The following is a 21,327-nucleotide window of genomic DNA, read 5'->3' as shown; positions in this document are numbered from 1 at the left end:
AGATCAATATATATAGCGCAGATCTTGCCTTCAAGCCATTTGAAATCAAGAAGTGACCAAAACTAACTGATGGGGCAACCTAGCCTCAATCCAGTGCAATTCCTGATGGATAAAAGTAATCAGTCACTCACCCTAGTTGCCAAAAGAAGAAAAGGATGTGTCCTCTCCCAGGTGAAAATACTCCTTATTCTAATTTCTACAGTGGTGTTTTTTTGTTTTGGTTTGGTTTTTGTTTGGTTGGGTTTTTTAAAGCCATGCCACAATTTTTGAGCCATTCCATGCTTATGGGATCTTAGTTCTCCAACCAGTGATTGAACCTGGGCCCCCAGCAGTGAAAGCCCAGAATCCCTAACCACTAGAGTGCCAGGGAAGTCCCTCTACAGTTCTTAACCAGAGTAGCTTACATAGAGTAAGTGCAGTACAGACATGGAAACAATCATGAGCTAATAATGAGTAGTTAAATGATGATTCTATGGCCCAGTGCTTAATATGGAAAATGAAGAGTTAAGAGTTGTGGGAAATTTTCAGTGACTCTGTCAGATTGCTGAAGATTGTAGGTTTTTCATAAAGTTATCTTTGGCTGGGAGCTGTCTGCCGGGGTCCAGCCCCGGTGGATCCAGGGAATTCAAAGCGGGGACGGTGTTGGTGAGGAAAAACTTATTTATTTAGAAATATAAGATTAGATTAGGAAGAAATCGTATAGTAGGAAATTTAGGTGGAGAAAAAGAGGCTGAATAACTTGGTTTACAGGGAAAACCAGTAAGACCTCGAGATGAGGTTTGCACCATCTACGTTAGGCCACCGGTGCCCACTTGAATATCGAAGGGTGACCTGCCTTAGGCTCCCTTTCATGTGGGTCTTAGAAGCCAGGGCAAGTAAGTAGACGTGGTGAGCCTCCCCGCTCCACATGGCAATTCAGCTGAAAAAGGGGAGAAAAGAACGACATGGGGAGTCCAGCATCAGTGCAAGACTCAAGACTTTATTTTCAAAATCAGCTTATATACCCCAAGTTGTACATAACGAAATAATGGAATATGCAGAGTTATGCAGGGGCAGCAGTCCTGACCCTCATTGAGACCAGGCTTTCTTTTTGCATATCTTCCCATATACAAAAGGTCTCAGGTGGTTTACATTATCTTCTAGCCAAGAGGCCTGTTAACATTTTTATGGCTCTCTTCCTGGATGATTGTCTGTCAACCAGAAAACTCCTTTTCTCTAGAAGTGTTTTTTCTTTACTCTGTATCACCCTCAAAGTACTAAATAAAGTTACATTCCTGTAGAACAAAGGTGCAGTGGGTTATAACAAAGAAAGTACTTAACTCAAAGATCTAATGTTGCTAATACCAGGTCTACTACCTGTTTTTCTATATACCAACTATGTCTACAAATAAAATATATGAAAATTTGGCAGCAAGTATTGGCTCAACAAATGAAACCTTTAATCCTATTCTAATGATTTTGACTTCTCGGAAGACCCTACATTCCTAGGATGTTTTAAGCTTCCTGTGCCTCCCGTGATCGGGAGGCTGCAAACAATCACATGCGCAGCTGCATGAGTCCTGCAGGCAGGCTAGAAAGTCATCAGAGGGGTTTTTGGATTGAAACACCCTTTCAAATGCAGAAGACTAAAGCCCTGAGTTAACTTTTTCCAGAGTGTGTCAGAAGAGTGGAAAAGTACAAGGCAGGTAGATTCTTATTTTTGGGGTACATGCTCAGGAAATACCAGGGGGAAAACCTGAGGCTTGACTCACCTTGCCCATCAGGCCTCTGCCATATGACCTTGTCACGGGTGGGATTCCTCACGCTGGCTCCCAACAGCTGTCATTATCACTTACTGACCAGCTACCCATTTGCTTTCTCACTTCCTCCAAAAACCAGGAACAGTAATAATTATCCTGTTTGCTGCTGCTAAGTCGCTTCAGTCATGTCTGACTCTGTGCGACCCCATAGGCAGCAGCCCACCAGGCTCCCCGGCCCCTGGGATTCTCCAGGCAAGAACACTGGAGTGGGTTGCCATTTCCTTCTCTAATGCATGAAAGTGAAAAGTGAAAGTGAAGTCAGTCATGTCCGACTCTTAGCGACCTCATGGACTGCAGTCTACCAGGCTCCTCTGTCCATGGGATTCTCCAGGCAAGAGTACTGGAGTGGGGTGCCACTGCCTTCTCCAAATTATCATGTTTATTGTAATAGAAAAAACCAGATATTTTTGTATAAAATGGCTATTTTTGCAACTTTTCCTTCTGTGATATTTTCCTACTAGCAAGGCACCCTTCCTTTTGTACTTTGAAGTTCATATTGTAGCAGTGCTTTACCTGTTCACGTGGCAGTGACTATGTTAAAAACACGGATGAAAAACAAATCAGAGTTTGGGAGTGAGACTCAAGAAAATCGATTCTTAGCCAAGTTCCGGAACCAAGAAGTTAGGCAACATGTATAACTTATAGATCTCTGCAGAATTAGGATATTAGAGCAAGTTTTTTCCATTCTAGTACATTTTAAATTATTTTTGTCATGTACATGTTCAAATATAAAAACAACACACACAAATATGAAGACAATTTATACAATGGAGATAATTTAAGAATCATCAACACAGAAGTAATAATCTAATTATAGCAGACAAGACAGAGATGGATTTTCTCCAGATTTCAGAGTGGTTTCATTGCATACTGCAAACACAGTGTTCTAATTTTCAGTCCAGAGTTCTAGTCACCATATCCTTGAGCATCCTTTCTCATGTCATTAGCAGTTGATCATTCTTCTAGTTTTCCATCAGATTTTTATTTTCAGAAAGCCCAGCTCTTCACCTCTTTTTTTTTTTTTTTGGCTGCATGTGGCACCAGGTCCTACTTGCAGCAGGTAGAATCTATTTCCCTGATCAGGTATTTACCCCTGACCCCCTGCATTGGGAGTGTGAAGTCTTGGCCACTCTTAATTGCATTTCCTATTTCTCTGTCTCTGAAGGATATATTGCTCATTCCCTATTCTCTGTTTTTTCCTGTTTCCTACTTCACTTGTCTTCCCAAACATTCTCTTCTACTATCTTTGGAGAGTACCTCCTTTTGGAGTTCTATAGCTGCAGTCCTTGGAGTGTCAGGGAAGGACTGAGAAGTCAGTATGAATCAGTAGAGTTCATCTCCCCTTCAGCTTCATCCATCAGCTTGCATTTCTGGACATGTTCTCACTCTCCATTCCCCTCCTCTCCATTTCACTTTTTAAAAATTTTAAACATTTTTGTCGGAGTCTTGTTGCTTTACGGTGTTGTGTTAGTTTCTGTAGTTCAGCAAAGTGAATCAGCTGTACATATACCCCCTCTTTTGTGAATTTCCTTCACATTTAGGTCAGAGTCTGCTTGAAATGCAGCAGACCCTGGTTCAGTCCCTGGGTCAGGAAGATCCTCTGGAGAAGGGAAGGGCAACCTCCTCCAGTGTTCTTGTCTGAAGAATTCCACAGACAGAGGAGCATGGCAGGCCACAGTCCATGGGATCACAAAGAGCTGAACAGGACTGAGTGACTAACACATTTACTTTCAAGGGCAGATTGGACAGAGCAAAAGATAGAAATGATCCAAACTGAAACAGAGGGTGAAAAAAAAAAAAAAAAGAATGGGGAAAAAATAGCATTGGAGACATGAAGGATAATAAAACATGGTCTAATACCTGAGGGAGAAGAGAGAAAATGGCTGACATTTTTCTAAAATTGATGATAAATATCAAATCACAGATTCAAGAAGCTCATCATACTCAAATCTGGGTTCAGTTCAGTTCAGTTGCTCAGTTGTGTCTGACTCTCTGCAACCCTATGAACTGCAGCACTCCAGGCCTCCCTGTCCATCACCAATTTCCGAAGTCCACCCATACCCAGGTGTTGGTGATGCCATCCAGCCATCTCATCCTCTGTTGTCTCCTTCTCCTCCTGCTCTCAATCCCTCCCAGCATCAGGATCTTTTCCAATGAGTCAGCTCTCCACATCAGGTGGCCAAAGTATTGGAGTTTCAGCTTCAACATCAGTCCTTCCAGTGAACATCCAGGACTGATCTCCTTTAGGATGGACTGGTTGGTTCTCCTTGCAGTCCAAGGGACTCTCAATAGTCTTCTCCAACACCACAGTTCAAAAGCTTCAATTCTTCAGCACTCAGCTTTCTTTATCGTCCAACTCTCATATCCATACATGACTACTGGAAAAACCATAGCCTAGACTAGATGGACCTTTGTTGGCAAAGTAATGTCTCTGCTTTTGAATATGCTATCTAGGTTGGTCATAACTTTCCTTCCAAGGAGTAAGCATCTTTTAATTTCATGGCTGCAATCACCATCCACAGTGATTTTGGACCCCAGAAAAATAAAGTCAGCCATTGTTTCCACTGTTTCCCCATCTCTTTCCCATGAAGTGATGGGAACAGATGCCATGATCTTAGTTTTCTGAATGTTAAGCTTTAAGCCAACTTCTTCACTCTCCTCTTTCACTTTCATCAAGAGGCTCTTTAGTTCTTCACTTTCTGCCAAAAGGGTGGTGTCATCTGCATATCTGAGGTTATTGATATTTCTCCTGGCTATCTTGATTCCAGCTTCTGCTTCCTCCAGCCCAGCATTTCTCATGATGTACTCTGCATAGAAGTTAAATAAGCAGGGTGACAATATACAGCCTTGATGTACTCCTTTTCCTATTTGGAACCAGTCTGTTGTTCCATGTCCAGTTCTAACTGTTGCTTCCTAACCTGTATACAGGTTTCTCCAGAGGCAGGTCAGGTGGTCCAGTATTCCCATCTCTTTCAGAATTTTCCACAGTTTATTGTGATCTACACAGTCAAAGGCTTTGGCATAGTCAATAAAGCAGAAATAGATGTTTTTCTGGAACTCTCTCGCTTTTTCAGTGATCCAGCAGATGTTGGCAGTTTGATCTCTGGTTCCTCTGCCCTTTCTAAAAGTACAAGGAAAATGACACACTGGTACATCATAGTCAAATTGTTGAAAAGCAAATTTAAAAATAAAGTCTTAAAAGCAGCCAGAGGGGAAAAGACAGTATATCCAGGGGAACAAGAATGAGAGTGACTTCTTGTCAAAAACAATAGGATTTAGAGCACAATGTTATGACTTCTTTAGAGTACTTAGTAAAAAATGCCTACTTAGAATTTTATACCCAGCAAAAATAAACTTCAAAATAAAATTAACATAAAGATTTTTTCAGATGAACATAAACTGAGAGAGTACTTTATGTGATGATCTGATGCTGTAAAAAGTAAGATGGAAAATTTTTCAAGCTAATAGAGAAATATTTCCAAATTGAACTGTAGACTGATAGGAATGAATGAAAAATGTCTTAAGTCATTTTAAATATTTTCTATTCACTGTTTATGTACTTTATAACATACATAAAGTAAAATATATGGTAAAAGTAGTGCAAAGTGCAGGAGGGGTTAGTGAAAATCCAATATTTTGGCCACCTGATGTGAAGAGGTGACTCATTTGAAAAGACCCTGATGCTGGGAAAGATTGAGGGCTGGAGGAGAAGGGGATGACAGAGGATGAGATGGTTGGATGGCATCACCGACACAATGGACATGGGTTTGGGTGGACTCTGGCAGTTGGTGATGGACAGGGAGGCCTGGCATGCTGCGGTTCATGGGGTCTCAAAGAGTCGGACATGACTGAGCAACTGAACTGAAACCATATCAGTAGTTGCATTAAGTGCAAAAAGAACAAATATTTCTTTGTCCAGTTCTATTAATCTGAATAATAAAACAAGATCCAACTGTGTGTTGTTGTGAAGAGAGACACTTTAAATACAACGACACTGTTAGCATGAACATAAAAGAATTTTAAAAGTTCTACAATGAAAATACTATATAAAAGCTCATGTCAGTTCAGTTCAGTCGCTCAGTCGTGTCCGACTCTTTGTGACCCCATGAATTGCAGCACGCCAAGCCTCCCTGTCCATCACCATCTCCCGGAGTTCACTCAGACTCACGTCCATCGAGTCCGTGATGCCACCCAGCCATCTCATCCTCTGTCATCCCCTTCTCCTCCTGCCCTCAATCCCTCCCAGCATCACAGTCTTTTCCAATGAGTCAACTCTTTGCATGAGGTGGCCAAAGTACTGGAGTTTCAGCTTTAGCATCATTCCTTCCAAAGAAATCCCAGGGCTGATCTCCTTCAGAATGGACTGGTTGGATCTCCTTGCAGTCCAAGGGACTCTCAAGAGTCTTCTCCAATACCACAGTTCAAAAGCATAAATTCTTCGGCACTCAGCTTTCTTCACAGTCCAACTCTCACATCCATACCTGACCACTGGAAAAACCATAGCCTTGACTAGATGGACCTTAGTTGGTAAAGTAATGTCTCTGCTTTTGAATATTCTATCTAGGTTGGTCATAACTATGAACAATATGAAAAGCTCATGTAGCTATATTAATATCAGACAGTACACTTCAGGACAAGGAATCATCAAAAAAAAAAAAAAGAACATTTCAAAATGAAGAAATGGTGATTTTCTAAAAAAACAACCACTTTAAGTGGGTTTGCATTTCATAATGTAGCTCCAAAAATCTGTCTCTTATGTGAGATACCAACATGGTTTGACACAAATTATCACACATTCCTCCTTGATGTCTTTTCTTCGTATAGCTTTCAGGACAGCTTTCTTCTTGGTTTTCCACTGGTTAATGCTCCTCCTCACTGTCTAATACTGTTCAGTACCTTTTGGGGACCATCTCCTCTCATACTAAAGATGGACATGTCCCAGGGCTCAGTCCATATCCCTCCTTTTTTCTGCATCTATATTTACTTCCCTGATATTCTCATCCTGTATAACAGTTTTTCATAACTTCACTACCAACTTTCAAGTCTTTTATCTGCAGCCTAAATTTCTGTCCCAGATTCTAGACTTGTATATCCAAATGTCTCTTCAAATCTCTATTGGGCTTTCCTGGTATCTCAGACAGTAAAAAATCTGCCTGCAATGCAGGAGACCCAGGTTTGATTCCTGGTTCTGGAAGATCCCTGGGAGAAGGAAATGGAAATCCACTCAAGTATTCTTGCCTGGAGAATCCCATGGACATAGGAGCCTGGTGGGCTACAGTCCATGGGGCTGCAAAGGGAGGGACACAACTGAGTCACCTTCACTTTCATTCAAATCTCTACTCAGTTATCTTACAATCATCTTAAACTCAACTTGGCCCGAACTAAACTCTGATTATTCAGTTTGTGCTTCAGTCTTTCTATATTATTGAAGGCAACAATATTCTTTCAGTTGCTAGGTGCAGAATTCTTGAGATTATTAGTGATTCCATTCTTTCTCATTCCTTACATACAATCCCTAAAGAATTCTTGTGGCTCTGCCATCAAAATATGTACAGAATCCAACTACTTCTTACTGCCTTTGTTGCTACCACTCTGGTCCAATAGACCAGGTGCTAGAACCAGCTTTCTGCAGTAGAGTTCTAACATAAGTCTACATTTATGCCCCACTCTACAGAATGTCTTCAATATAGCAGCAGCAGTTATCCTTCCCCCAACCCCAAGAATGAGAGGCTTCTTGTGTGTGTGTGTTTTAAGACATTTTTTGGATGTAGACCATTTTTTAATGTCTTAAATTTGTTACGATATTTCTTCTAAACATTCACAGTAGTCTCTACCACCAAAAACTTTTCATATCATCCCAAAAGAAAGCCCCATACCCATTAAGCAGTAACTGTATTCTGCACTCCAGTCACCCCCTAGAAACCATCCACGGTCTTTGTAGATTTACCTGTTCTGGATATTTCATATAAGTGGAATCCTATAATATGTGACCTTCTGTGACTATTTCACTTACAGTGTTTACAAGGTTCACCTGTGTTGTAACATCTATCAGTGTTTCATTCCTTTTTATGGCAGAATAATATCTCAGTGTCTATATATACTACATTTTATGTACCTATTTATCTACTGACAGTGCCTGGTTTGTTACTAGCTTTTGGCCATTGTCAATAGTTCTGTATGAGATTTTATGTATAAGTGTTTGAGTCCCTAGTTTTAATTATTTTTTAATTCATTTTTATTGGAGTATGGTTGCTTTACAATGTTGTATTAGTTTCTACAGTGTAGCAAAATGAATCAGCTATATGAGTGTGTGTGTATGTGTGTGTTTACCTTCTTTTTTGGATTTCCTTGCCATTTAGGTCACCACAAGGTATTGAATAGTGCTATACAGGAGGTTCTCATTAGTTATCTATTTTATACATAGTCGTGTGTATATCCCTGGGTTGGGAAGATCCCCTGGAGACGGGAAAGGCTACCCACTCCAGTATTCTGGCCTGGAGAATTTCAGGGACTATATAGCCCATGGGGTCACAAAGAGTTGGACACGACTGAGCAACTTTCACTTTCAGTGTGTATGCCAATCCCAATCTCCCAATTCATCCCACCCCTGCCCTTCCTGTTTTTTCCCATATGTTTGATTTCTACATCTGTGTCTATATTCCTGCTTTGCACTTAAGTTCATCTATACTATTTTTCTGTATTACATAAATATGAAATGAAAAGATGCTTACCCCTTGGAAGGAAAGTTATGATCAATCTAGACAGCAAAAAGCAGAGACATTACTTTGCCAACAAAGGTCTTCTGTCTAGTCAAGGCTATGGTTTTTCTAGTAGTCATGTATGGATGTGAGAGTTGGACTGTAAAGAAAGCTGAGCACTGAAGAACTGATGCTTTTGAACTGTGGTGTTGGAGAAGACTTGAGAGTCCCTTGGACTGCAAGGAGAACCAACCAGTCTATCCTAAAGGAGATCAGTCCTGGGTGTTCATTGGAAGGACTGATGCTGAAGCTGAAACTCTGATACTTTGGCCACCTGATGTGGAGAGCTGACTCATTGGAAAAGACCTTGATGCTGGGAAAGATTGAGGGCAGGAGGAGAAGGGGATGACAGAGGATGAGATGGTTAGATGGCATCACTGATACAATGGACATGAGTTTGGGTAGGCTCCGGGAGTTGGTGATGGACAGGGAGCCTTGGCGTGCTGCAGTCCATGGGGTCATAAAGAGTCAGACATGACTGAGCAACTGAACTGAGCTGGTAAGATATTTGTTTTTCTCTTTCTGACTTCAATCTGTATGACAGTCTCTAAGACCATCCACAGTGGGACCCAATTTTGTTCTTTTATATGGCTGAGTAATATTCCATCTTATATATATGTACCATTTTTTCTTTATCCATTCCTCTGTTGATGGACATTTAGGTTACTTCCATGTCCTGGCTATTGTAAATAGTGCTGCTATGAACATCCAGGTGCATGTGTCTATTTGAACCATGGTTTTCTCAGGGTATATGCCCAGAAATAGAATTGCTAGGTCATATGGTAGTTCTCTTTTTAATTTTTAAGGAACCTCCATACTGTTCTCCATATTGGCTACCAATTTACATTCCCACCAACAGTGCAAGAGGGTTCCCTTTTATTAACTTAAAAAATTTTGAAACAAAAACTTCCAGAAAAGTTTAAGAACAGTACTGCTGCTGCTACTGATGCTAACTTGCTTCAGTCGTGTCTGACTCCATGTGACCCCATAGATGGCAGCCCACCAGACTCTGCCGTCCCTGGGATTCTCCAGGCAAGAACACTGGAGTGGGTTGCCATTTCCTTCTCTAATGCATGAAAATGAAAAGTGAAAGTGAAGTCGCTCAGTCATGTCCTACCAGGCTCCTCCGTCCATGGGACTTTCCATGCAAGAATGCTGGAGTGGGGTGCCATTGCCTTCTCTGAAGAACAGTACAAAGATCATTTATTTTCCTGCATCATTTGAGAGTATGTTGCTGTCCTTATTCCCCAACTTTCTGTAGTACCTTAGCAAGTATTTCCTACAAACAAGCACACTCTTCTATGTAACCATAACACAACCACTAGATTTAATATATTACAATCATCCAGTCTGCAAACCTCATATACATGTTGCCAATTATCCTAATAATGTTATTTGTGGCAAAGGAATTTTGTGTAGAATCACATGTTGCATTCAGTTGTCAGGTCTTTTTTAGTCCTTCAGTATAAAAAAGTTTATCTGTCTTTGATTTGCATACTGTTGACATGTTTCAAGATTGCAGGAGTGATTTTCTAGAATGTCCCTCTGTTTGGAGTATCTGATGATTCCTCATGATTAGATTCGGATTATATATCTTGGTCAAGGATGTCATAGGAGTGATACTGTGTTCTCTCAGGTGATACATGATGCCAGCCACTGGACATGTACATGCTTTTCCTACTTGTAATTTTTAAGAAATATTTGTTTATTTATTATTCATCTTCACTGGATCTTAGTTGTAGCATGCAGGAGCTTTCAGCTGTGGCATGTGGAATATAGTTCCCTGACTAGAGATTGAACCTGGGCCCCCTTCACTGGGAGTGCAGAGTCATAGCCACTGGACCACCAGGGAAGTCCTCCCATTTGTAATTAATAACAATTTTACAGGGGGTGGTAATTTAAGCTGTATCAATACCTCATTTAAAATCAAACTTTCCATTTATTTTTATGGACCTATAGTTTCTTATTTTATTCAGTTAGTTATAACAGGCTCCTAGTATTACTTATTGTAAAGCTCAAATGGCCCATATTTGGTCAATGGGAACTCCTTCAAGCTAGCTTCTGTGTCCTCTTAAAATGTCATTCTTTAAATACTTCTGTGATTTCTAGTACAAGATGATATTTCAGATTCATCTTATTCATTCCCTGTACCAACTTTGGAATCATACTACAGTGAAATGTAGTACTTAGAAGCCATGATCTGGGTGCTAGGAGTGCTCCTTGTTATTGGGGTGTCACTGTTCCCCTCTGAGTGGATATAGTTAAGGAGCATGTGTGCGTGGTTGTGTGTGTATATACCCAGAAACCCATATTTAGATTATAGGTATACCTCACAGATATCGCAGGTTTAGTTCCAGGCTACTACAGTGAAGCGAATATTGCAATAAAGTGAGTCATGTGAAATTTTTTGTTTTCTAGTACATTTAAAAGTTATGTTTATACTATACCATAGTCTGTCAAATATACAGTAGCATTATGTCTTTTAAAAAATGTACATAGCAATTAAAAATATGATACTGCTAAGAAATGCTGTCACCTGAACCTTCGGTGAACTGTAAATGTTTTTGCAACACTAATATCAAACATCACTGATCACACATCATCATAAGTGAAAAATATATAGAGATATATAAAGGGAATGAGAAAGTTTGAAATCTTGTGAGAATTACCAGAATGTGACACAGAGACACAGAGTGGGCAAGTGTTGTTGGTAAAATGGCGCCAATAAGCTTGTTCTATGCCACAAACGTTCAATGTGTAAAAACAACAACAAAAAATTCTCTGAAGCACAATAAAGCAAAACACAGTAAAATGAGATGTGCCTGATTTTTATAACCACGTATTATAAAAGCCAAGAGTTTTTACCAAGTGGTTTCCAGCACCATGGGATTTGTGCTAATTTTCTTCCTCTCATAACTTCTTTCTGTAACCATGAGAAACTTGGCTCCCATTATCCTAATACATTTCACTGTTCGTAACCACTTTTCCATCTGCACCACTGCCCGCTTCCTTGCATGGACGTCCTCCTCTCCCAGCTTGGGCTGTAATATAATGGCACTTTCCAGGCTGTATGTGCCTTCCACACCCAGATGTTCTCCTCACCCAGTGTGGGCTCTGGTTCCCCACTGTGGACCACCCCTCTGTAGAGATGCCTTCTACAGAAACCTCAGACTTTAATTCCTCATGTTGGGCAACCCGCGTGGTGGCCTCTTCATCTTGTCATCCTGCTCTGGCTTCAGTTTCCCACATCAGAGCAGTCCTCCTCACCCTGGTTGGTCTCTGATACCCTGTGCTCCTCCGGCTTCCTATGTGGGTGCCCTCCGTGTCTCCCTTGGGCTCTGACTCCCATCCTGACCCACCAGGAACTTATCCCTCTGTTCTGCTGGCATGGATGCCTACCCTGCTTGGTGCTACCTCATGGCTTTTGGACTAAGTTGTTCAGGAAGAGAAGGGATGAAGGAAAAAACAGAATGATCCTTTTAAAATCTAAATCAGATAGAAATAGTTGTAGCAATTTGCATAGCCACTGGCAGTTCATGAAGAATCTTTTTCCTTCATAGCCTGCTGAAATGGATCCCCATTTTAGGCAAGCAAAAGCCAAAGTTTTCATAATAGTATTCTCAGCCCAGTGTGACTGTTACTTGTTCCTCAACTCTTTTCTAACTCCCTGCTTCATTCCCATATTCAAACTCTCCTCACTCACCTGCCTTACCTGCTGTTCCTCAAATATGGAAGGCGAGCTCCTGACTCATTGTTCTTTGTTATAACTGTTTCCGCTGCTTTGAACATCCCACCCCCAGTCTTCCCTTCAAATATCTGTGCAAATCTCATATTCTTAGTCAGGTTTAACCTGATATATCAGTTTGGTCAGTCTGCCATAGTGAAATACCACAGACTGGGTGATTTTTAACAATGAGAAATGTATTTGCTCATAGTTCTGGAAGTCAGAAGTTCAAGATCAAGGTGTTTGCAGGTTTGCTTTCTTCTTGGCTTGAGGATGGCCACCTTCTCCTCATGTCCTCATAGAGCCTTTACTTTGTGTACACGCCAGCCTTGGGTTTGTACACCTTTGGTGTCTCTCTCTATCCTAGTCTTCTCATATAAGGCCACAAGTTAGAACAGCTTCATTTTAAATTTACCTCTTTAAAGGCCATATCTCCAAATACACATTATCACAGTGTCTCACATTCTGAGATACTGAGGGTTAGGACTTCAACATATGAAGAAAAGTAGGACAAAAGGACCCCATCTCAAAGATGGAGCACCATTGTCCAGAGATACTGAACAGTAGCTGTAAGGACTGTTCAAATGATTGGCTAGTACTAAGTTTAAACCACATTAGGCATTTAGGTTTTCTTTTCTCCACTAACCTGTGGGTGCAGGAGAAAGGCCAAATTGAATAAAGACCAAATTTAGAAGTACATTTTCTGTGCAGACATGAGTCATGATGTAAGTTAAAAAATTGTCTCTCCACTACTAAATCTTCCAACTTGCTGTCTCTTTTTCACTACTCCATTCTGCATTTGGAGAATTCTTAAAACATTTTGATTATTCTCTCATTCCAACCAAGTGTCTGGGGGGCCCCTATTCTTAATGAATGGGACATCAAATGCAAGCACACAGTATTCTTTGTGGTACTAACCCACTTAACTATGATCCCCACAACCTTACAATAGTTCGTACAATCTACATCCTGTCAGACTTCCACACCCCTATGTCCCAAAATGTTCCATGTTGGTGTTTCTGCCCAAGTGTATGGTCATAATGTTGTTCTTGCTAAATATGTTCTTCTTTTGTTAAAGTACTCTGATTTTATTCATGGCCAAATTTAAAACTCAAAGCCCTTATCAGTTAGTGTAATTTGTGTTCTGAATCTTAGCTGCTTTATTGGGTGGGTTCAGTTTTGGTCTTATAGTTTGTGTATCAGCCTTATCTTCTTTTGGGAGGAAATCCTACCTTATACCACTTTCTATTTCCATATTACAGTTAGCATGGCAGCAGGATATAGTATAAACATTTATTATATAACTCATAATGGGATAGAGTATTTGAAAAGTAGAAGAAAAAGGAACCCTACCTCCAGTTATTAGTTGCAGTTTGAATTTTCCTATTGTTGCTGACTTTAACGTGTACTGATGTAGCATGTAATTATTCCCACTCACCTAGAAACAACTCTGTAGACACGTACTCAGATCGGAACAAAAGTATCCTTGACTTACTCTCCATTGTCCTAATAATATTTAGATTGTTTGTGCTTGTGGCCCTTAGCTAAGGGATATTAATATTAAATTATTTATTGTTTAATCACTGTACTTCTATGGGGTGTTAGCAGCCTCATTTAACCATGACCAAGTGGGCTTTCTCCCAGGGATGCAAGGATTCTTCAATATCCACAAATCAATCAATGTAATCCACCACATTAACAAATTGAAAAATAAAAGCCATATGATTATCTCAATAGATGCAGAGAAAGCCTTTGACAAAATTCAGCATCCATTTATGATAAAAACTCTCCAGAAAGCAGGAATAGAAGGAACATACCTAAACATAATAAAAGCTATATATGACAAACCTACAGCAAACATTATCCTCAATGGTGAAAAATTGAAAGCATTTCCCCTAAAGTCAGGAACAAGACAAGAGTGCCCACTTTCACTGCTACTATTCAACATAGTTCTGGAAGTTTTGGCCACAGCAATCAGACCAGAAAAAGAAATAAAAGGAATCCAAATTGGAAAAGAAGAAGTAAAACTCTCCCTGTTTGCAGATGACATGATCCTCTACGTAGAAAACCCTAAAGACTCCACCAGAAAATTACTAGAGCTAATCAATGAATATAGTAAAGTTGCAGGATATAAAATCAACACACAGAAATCCCTTGCATTCCTATACACTAATAATGAGAAAGTAGAAAAAGAAATTAAGGAAACAATTCCATTCATCATTGCCATGAAAAGAATAAAATACTTAGGAATATATCTACCTAAAGAAACTAAAGACCTATATATAGGAAACTATAAAACACTGGTGAAAGAAATCAAAGAGGACACTAATAGATGGAGAAATATACCATGTTCATGGATCGGAAGAATCAATATAGTGAAAATGAGTATACTACCCAAAGCAATTTATAGATTCAGTGCAATCCCTATCAAGCTGCTGCCGCTGCTGCTAAGTCGCTTCAGTCATGTCCAACTCTGTGCGACTCCGTAGATGGCAGCCCACCAGGCTCCCCCATCCCTGGGATTCTCCAGGCAAGAACACTGGAGTGGATTGCCATTTCCTTCTACAATGCATGAATGAAAATTGAAAGTGAAGTCGCTCAGTCGTGTTCGACTCTTGGCGACCCTATGGACTGCAGCCTACCAGGCCCCTCCGTCCATGGGATTTTCCAGGCAAGAGTACTGGAGTGGGGTGCCATTGCCTTCTCCACCCTATCAAGTTACCAGTGGTATTTTTCACAGAGCTAGAACAAATAATTTTACAATTTGTATCGAAATACAAAAAACCTTGAATAGCCAAAGCAATATTGAGAAAGAAGAATGGAACTGGAGGAATCAACCGGCCTGACTTCAGTCTCTACTACAAAGCCACAGTCATCAAGACAGTATGGTACTGGCACAAAGACAGAAATATAGATCAATGGAACAAAATAGCCTCAAGATAAATCCACGCACCTACGGACACCTTATCTTTGACAAAGGAGGCAAGTATATACAATGGAGAAAAGACAATCTCTTTAACAAGTGGTGCTGGGAAAACTTGTCAACCACTTGTAAAAGAATGAAACTAGAACACTTTCTAACACCATACACAAAAATAAACTCAAAATGGATTAAAGATCTAAACGTAAGACCAGAAACTATAAAACTCCTAGAGGAGAACATAGGCAAAACACTCTCCGACATAAATCACAGCAGGATCCTCTATGACCCACCTCCCAGAATACTGGAAATAAAAGCAAAAATAAACAAATGGGATCTAATTAAAAGCTTCTGCACAACAAAGGAAACTATCAGTTCAGTTCAGTTCAGTTCAGTCACTCAGTTGTGTCCGACTCTTTGCGACCCCATGAATCGCAGCACACCAGGCCTCCCTGTTCATCACCATCTCCTGGAGTTCACTCAGACTCACATCCATCGAGTCCGTGATGCCATCCAGGCATCTCATCCTCGGTCGTCCCCTTCTCCTCCTGCCCCCAATCCCTCCCAGCATCAGAGTCTTTTCCAATGAGTCAACACTTCGCATGAGGTGGCCAAAGTACTGCAGTTTCAGCTTTAGCATCATTCCTGCCAAAGAAATCCCAGGGCTGATCTCCTTCAGAATGGACTTGTTGGATCTCCTTGCAGTCCAAGGGACTCTCAAGAGTCTTCTCCAACACCACAGTTCAAAGGCATCAATTCTTCGGCACTCAGCCTTCTTCACAGTCCAACTCTCACATCCATACATGACCACTGGAAAAGCCATAGCCTTGACTAGATGGACCTTTGTTGGCAAAGTAATGTCTCTGCTTTTGAATATGCTATCTAGCTTGGTCATAACTTTTCTTCCAAGGAGTAAGCGTCTTTTAATTTCATGGCTGCAGTCACCATCTGCAGTGATTCTGGAGCCTAGAAAAATAAAGTCTGACACTGTTTCTCCTGTTTCTCCATCTCTTTCCCATGAAGAGATGGGACTGGATGCCATGATCTTCGTTTTCTGAATATTGAGCTTTAAGCCAACTTTTTTGCTCTCCTCTTTCACTTTCATCAAGAGGCTTTTTAACTCCTCTTCACTTTCTGTCATAAGGGTGGTGTCATCTGCATATCTGAGGTTATTGATATTTCTCCCGGCAATCTTGATTCCAGCTTGTGTTAAGCAAGGTGAAAAGACAGCCTTCTGAATGGGAGAAAATAATAGCAAGTGAAGCAACTGACAAACAACTAATCTCAAAAATATACACGCAACTCCTGCAGCTCAATTCCAGAAAAATAAATGACCCAATCAAAAAATGGGCCAAAGAACTAAATAGACATTTCTCCAAAGAAGACATACAGATGGCTAACAAACACATGAAAATATGCTCAACATCACTCATTATCAGAGAAAAGCAAATCAAGATCACAATGAGGTACCATTTCACACCAGTCAGAATGGCTGCAATACAAAAGTCTACAAGCAATAAAATGCTGGAGAGGGTGTGGAGAAAAGGAAACTCTCTTACACTGTTGGTGGGAATGCACACTAGTACAGCCACTATGGAGAACAGTGTGGAGACTCCTTAAAAAACTGGAAATAGAACTGCCTTATGACCCAGCAATCCCACTGCCTGGCATACACACCGAGGAAATCAGAATTGAAAGAGACATGTGTACCCCAATGTTCATTACAGCACTGTTTATAATAGCCAGGACATGGAAGCAACCTAGATGTCCACCAGCAGATGAATGGATAAGAAAGCTGTGGTACATATACACAATGGAGTATTACTCAGCCATTAGAAAGAATACATTTGAATCAGTTCTAATCAGGTAGATGTAACTGGAGCCTATTATACAGAGTGAAGTAAGCTAGAAAGAAAAACACCAATACAGTATACTAACACATATATATGGAATTTAGAAAGATGGTAATGATAACCCTGTAGGCAAGACAGCAAAAGAGACACAGATGTATAGAACAGTCTTTTGGACTGTGGGAGAGGGAGAGGGTGGGATGATTTGGGAGAATCACATTGAAACATGTATAATATCATGTACGAAACAAATCACCAGTCTAGGTTTGATGCAGGATACAGAATGCTTGGGGCTGGTGCACTGGGATGACCCAGAGAGATGGAATAGGGAGGGGGGTGTGAGGGGGGTTCAGAATTGTGAACTCATGGACACCTGTGGTGGATTCATGTTGATGTATGGCAAAACCAATGCAGTATTGTAAAGTAGAATAAAAAAAAATAAAGTATGAGGAAAGTGAGGTTTCAGTTGGTCATTTGTCTAAAGCAGAGGTCCCCAACCTCCAGGATCTAATGCCTGGTGATCTGAGGTGGAGCTGATGGAATAATAATAGAAATAAAGTGCACAATAAATGTAATGTGCTTAAATCATCCTGAAACCATCCTTCCCACACCCTGTGGTCAGGGTAAAATTGTCTTCCACAAAACTGGCCCTGGTGCCAAAAAGGTTGGGGACCATCAAAAAGTCATACAGGTGAGTGATGAGGAATACAGATTTGAACATGGATTAGCTAACTTGAAAGCTTAAACCATAGAGCTTCCTCTGCGTAATGCAGTGAAATCAAGAACTTAAACATTAGGATCAGATGGAAAGAGCACAATCAGATTTCTGAAAGTTGAAGAGAGTGGGAGGTGGGATAATTGTACAGAAGTTCAGCTTAATTTGCTATACTATGTAGCCCCTCACCTTCCTTGGCTGTGAGGCCATGATGTGCTTTTCAGAGGAACAAAGTAGTTCAGTTGAGAAGCTTTCCCTGGAAGCTTTGTTTTAGGTCTTCCTAGACTACCCCTTAGGAGAAGGCAATGGCATCCTACTCCAGTACTCTTGCCTGAAAAGTCCCATGGATGGAGGATCCTGGAAGGCTGTAGCCCATGGGATCGCCAAGAGTCAGACACGACTGAATGACTTCACTTTCACTTTTTACTTTCATGCATTGGAGGAAGACATGGCAACCCACTCCAGTGTTCTTGCCTGGAGAATCCAAAGGACGGGGAGCCTGGTGGGCTGCCATCTATGGGGTCGCACAGAGTTGGACATGACTGAAGTGACTTAGCAGCAGCAGCAACAGCAGACTACCCCTTGGGCTTCCCTGGTGGCTGAGCAGAAAAGAATCCACCTGCCAATGCAGGAGATGCAGGTTTGATCCCTGGGTTGAGAAGATGCCCTGGAGAAGGAAATGGCAAACCACTCCAATATTCTAGCCTGGAGAATCCCATAGTCAGCAGAGCCTGGTGGGCTACAGTCCCTGGGGTTGCAGATTCCAACATGACTTAGAGACCAAACAAGGACAACAATCTTATTTTCACTGAGATGTAGTAAGACAGATGCAAAGGAATGCAATGATTTTATGATATGCCATTTCATAGTGAACAGTTAAAAGGAAGAAATAAGAACAAAAGCAGCTAAGACTCCCTACACCTTGAGTCCAAAAATGGTCCTGGATTCCTAATAGTTTCTTACTTCAAACTAACAGATACTGTAATATTTTTTGTTTACTGATAAAGCTTTTTAAAAAACTTAAATAAAAGCAACATATACTTATGAAATAACTACACAATTTTGGCTAATGAAGTTACATTCAGAAAGGCATCAAAAAAAATCATTCGTAGCAGTAAATGGGTCTCTAGGACACAAAAGAATGGAAACAATTAAATGTCTGGAATTGATCATGGCTTTTGTTGTGCTAAGATTCATAATAGGCCTTCTGCCTATTCAATATACGAGATTTAAGTCTGCTAAGCATGTGAAGCAAATGTTCCTGTTGACATGGTAGTGACTTGAGTTTCTTTTTAAAAGGATCCTGGGTTTCTGTCCTCACTGAGTGCAGCTTTAGGCACCCTGTGGAGCTAGCCCCTTCCATTACCCCTGCAAGTGGGATTCCAGAGTCATAAATCAGCAGTGTGGTGCTGCCTGCTTATGGAAAAATCTCTCATCTGGGGAGGAGAGAGCACCCAGTCATCCCTAAGTCTTTAGGATCCCACAGAAACCTAGAGATTTCACTTTGGATATCAAACAGAGACAAGATACTAATTCTTTGTATCAGTGAGTTGCTAGATTATGCATGTTTAATTAGATATATGTGTCAGTTCAGTTCAGTCACTCAGTCGTGTCCGACTCTTTGTGACCCATGAATCGCAGCATGCCAGGCCTCCCTGTCCATCACCAACTCCCAGAGTTCACTCAGACTCACTTCCATCGAGTCAGTGATGCCATCCAGCCATCTCATCCTCTGTCATCCCCTTCTCCTCCTGCCCCCAATCCCTCCCAGCATCAGAGTCTTTTCCAGTGAGTCAGCTCTTCACATGTGGTGGCCAAAGTATTGGAGCTTCAGCTTTAGCATCATTCCTTCCAAAGAAATCCCAGGGCTGAACTCTTTTAGAGTGGACTGGTTGGATCTCCTTGCAGTCCAAGGGACTCTCAAGAGTCTTCTCCAACACCACAGTTCAAAAGCATCAATTCTTCGGCGCTCAGCCTTCTTCACAGTCCAACTCTCACATCCATACATGACCATAGGAAAAACCATAGCCTTGACTAGACGGACCTTAGTCAGCAAAGTAATGTCTCTGCTTTTGAATATGCTATCTTGGTTGGTCATAACTTTCCTTCCAAGGAGTAAGTGTCTTTTAATTTCATGGCTGCAGTCACCATCTGCAAGTGATTTTGGAGCCCCCCAAAAATAAAGTCTGACACTGTTTCTACTGTTTCCCCATCTATTTCCCATGAAGTGATGGGACCAGATGCCATGATCTTATTTTTTCTGAATGTTGAGCTTTAAGCCAACTTTTTTGCTCTCCTCTTTCACTTTCATCAAGAGGCTTTTTAGTTCCTCTTCACTTTCTGCCATAAGGGTGGTGTCATCTGCATATCTTAGGTGATTGATATTTCTCCCAGCAGTCTTGATTCCAGCTTGTGTTTCTTCCAGTCCAACGTTTCTCATGATGTACTCTGCATATAAGTTAAATAAGCAGGGTGACAATATACAGCCTTGACGTACTCCTTTTCCTATTTGGAACCAGTCTGTTGTTCCATGTCCAGTTCTAACTGTTGCTTCCTGACCTGCATATAGATTTCTCAAGAGGCAGGTCAGGTGGTCTGTATTCCCATCTCTTTCAAAATTTTCCACAGTTTATTGTGATCCACACAGTCAAAGGCTTTGGCATAGTCAATAAAGCAGAAATAGATGTTTTTCTGGGACTCTCTTGCTTTTCCATGATCCAATGGATGTTGGCAATTTGATGTCTGGTTCCTCTGCCTTTTCTAAAACCCGCTTGAACGTCGGGAAGTTCACGGTCCACGTATTGCTGAAGCCTGGCTTGGAGAATTCTGAGAATTACTTTACTAGCATGTGCTGCTGCTGCTGCTAAGTTGCTTCAGTTGTGTCCTACTCTGTGCAACCCCGTAGACGGCAGCCTACCAGGCTCCCCCATCCCTGGGATTCTCTAGGCAAGAATACTGGAGTGGATTGCCATTTCCTTCTCCAATGCATGAAAGTGAAAAGTCAAAGTAAAGTTGTTCAGTCATGTCTGACTCTTAGTGACCCCATGGACTGCAGCCTACCAGGCTCCTCCATCCATGGGTTTTTCCAGGCAAGAGTACTGGAGTGGGGTGCCATTGAGATGAGTGCAATTGTGCAGTAGTTTGAGCATTCTTTGGTATTGCCTTTCTTTGGGATTGGAATGAAAACTGACCTTTTCCAGTCCTGTGGCCACTGCTGAGTTTTCCAAATTTGCTGACATATTGAGTGCAGCACTTTCACAGCATCCTCTTTCAGGATTTGAAAGAGCTCAACTGGAATTCCATCACCTCCACTAGCTTTGTTCATAGTGATGCTTTCTAAGGCCCGCTTGACTTCACATTCCAAGATGTCTGGCTCTAGATTAGTGATCACACCATCATGATTATCTGGGTCGTGAAGATCTTTTTGTACAGTTCTTCTGTGTATTCTTGCCACCTCTTCTTAATATCTTCTGCTTCTGTTAGGTCCATACCATTTCTGTCCTTTATCGAGCCCATCTTTTCATGAAATGTTCCCTTGGTATCTCTAATTTTCATGAAGAG

Source organism: Ovis aries, chromosome 13 (assembly GCF_016772045.2).
Source record: "Ovis aries strain OAR_USU_Benz2616 breed Rambouillet chromosome 13, ARS-UI_Ramb_v3.0, whole genome shotgun sequence".
NCBI classification, from domain to species: domain Eukaryota; kingdom Metazoa; phylum Chordata; class Mammalia; order Artiodactyla; family Bovidae; genus Ovis; species Ovis aries.
This window is presented reverse-complemented; position numbering follows the sequence as displayed.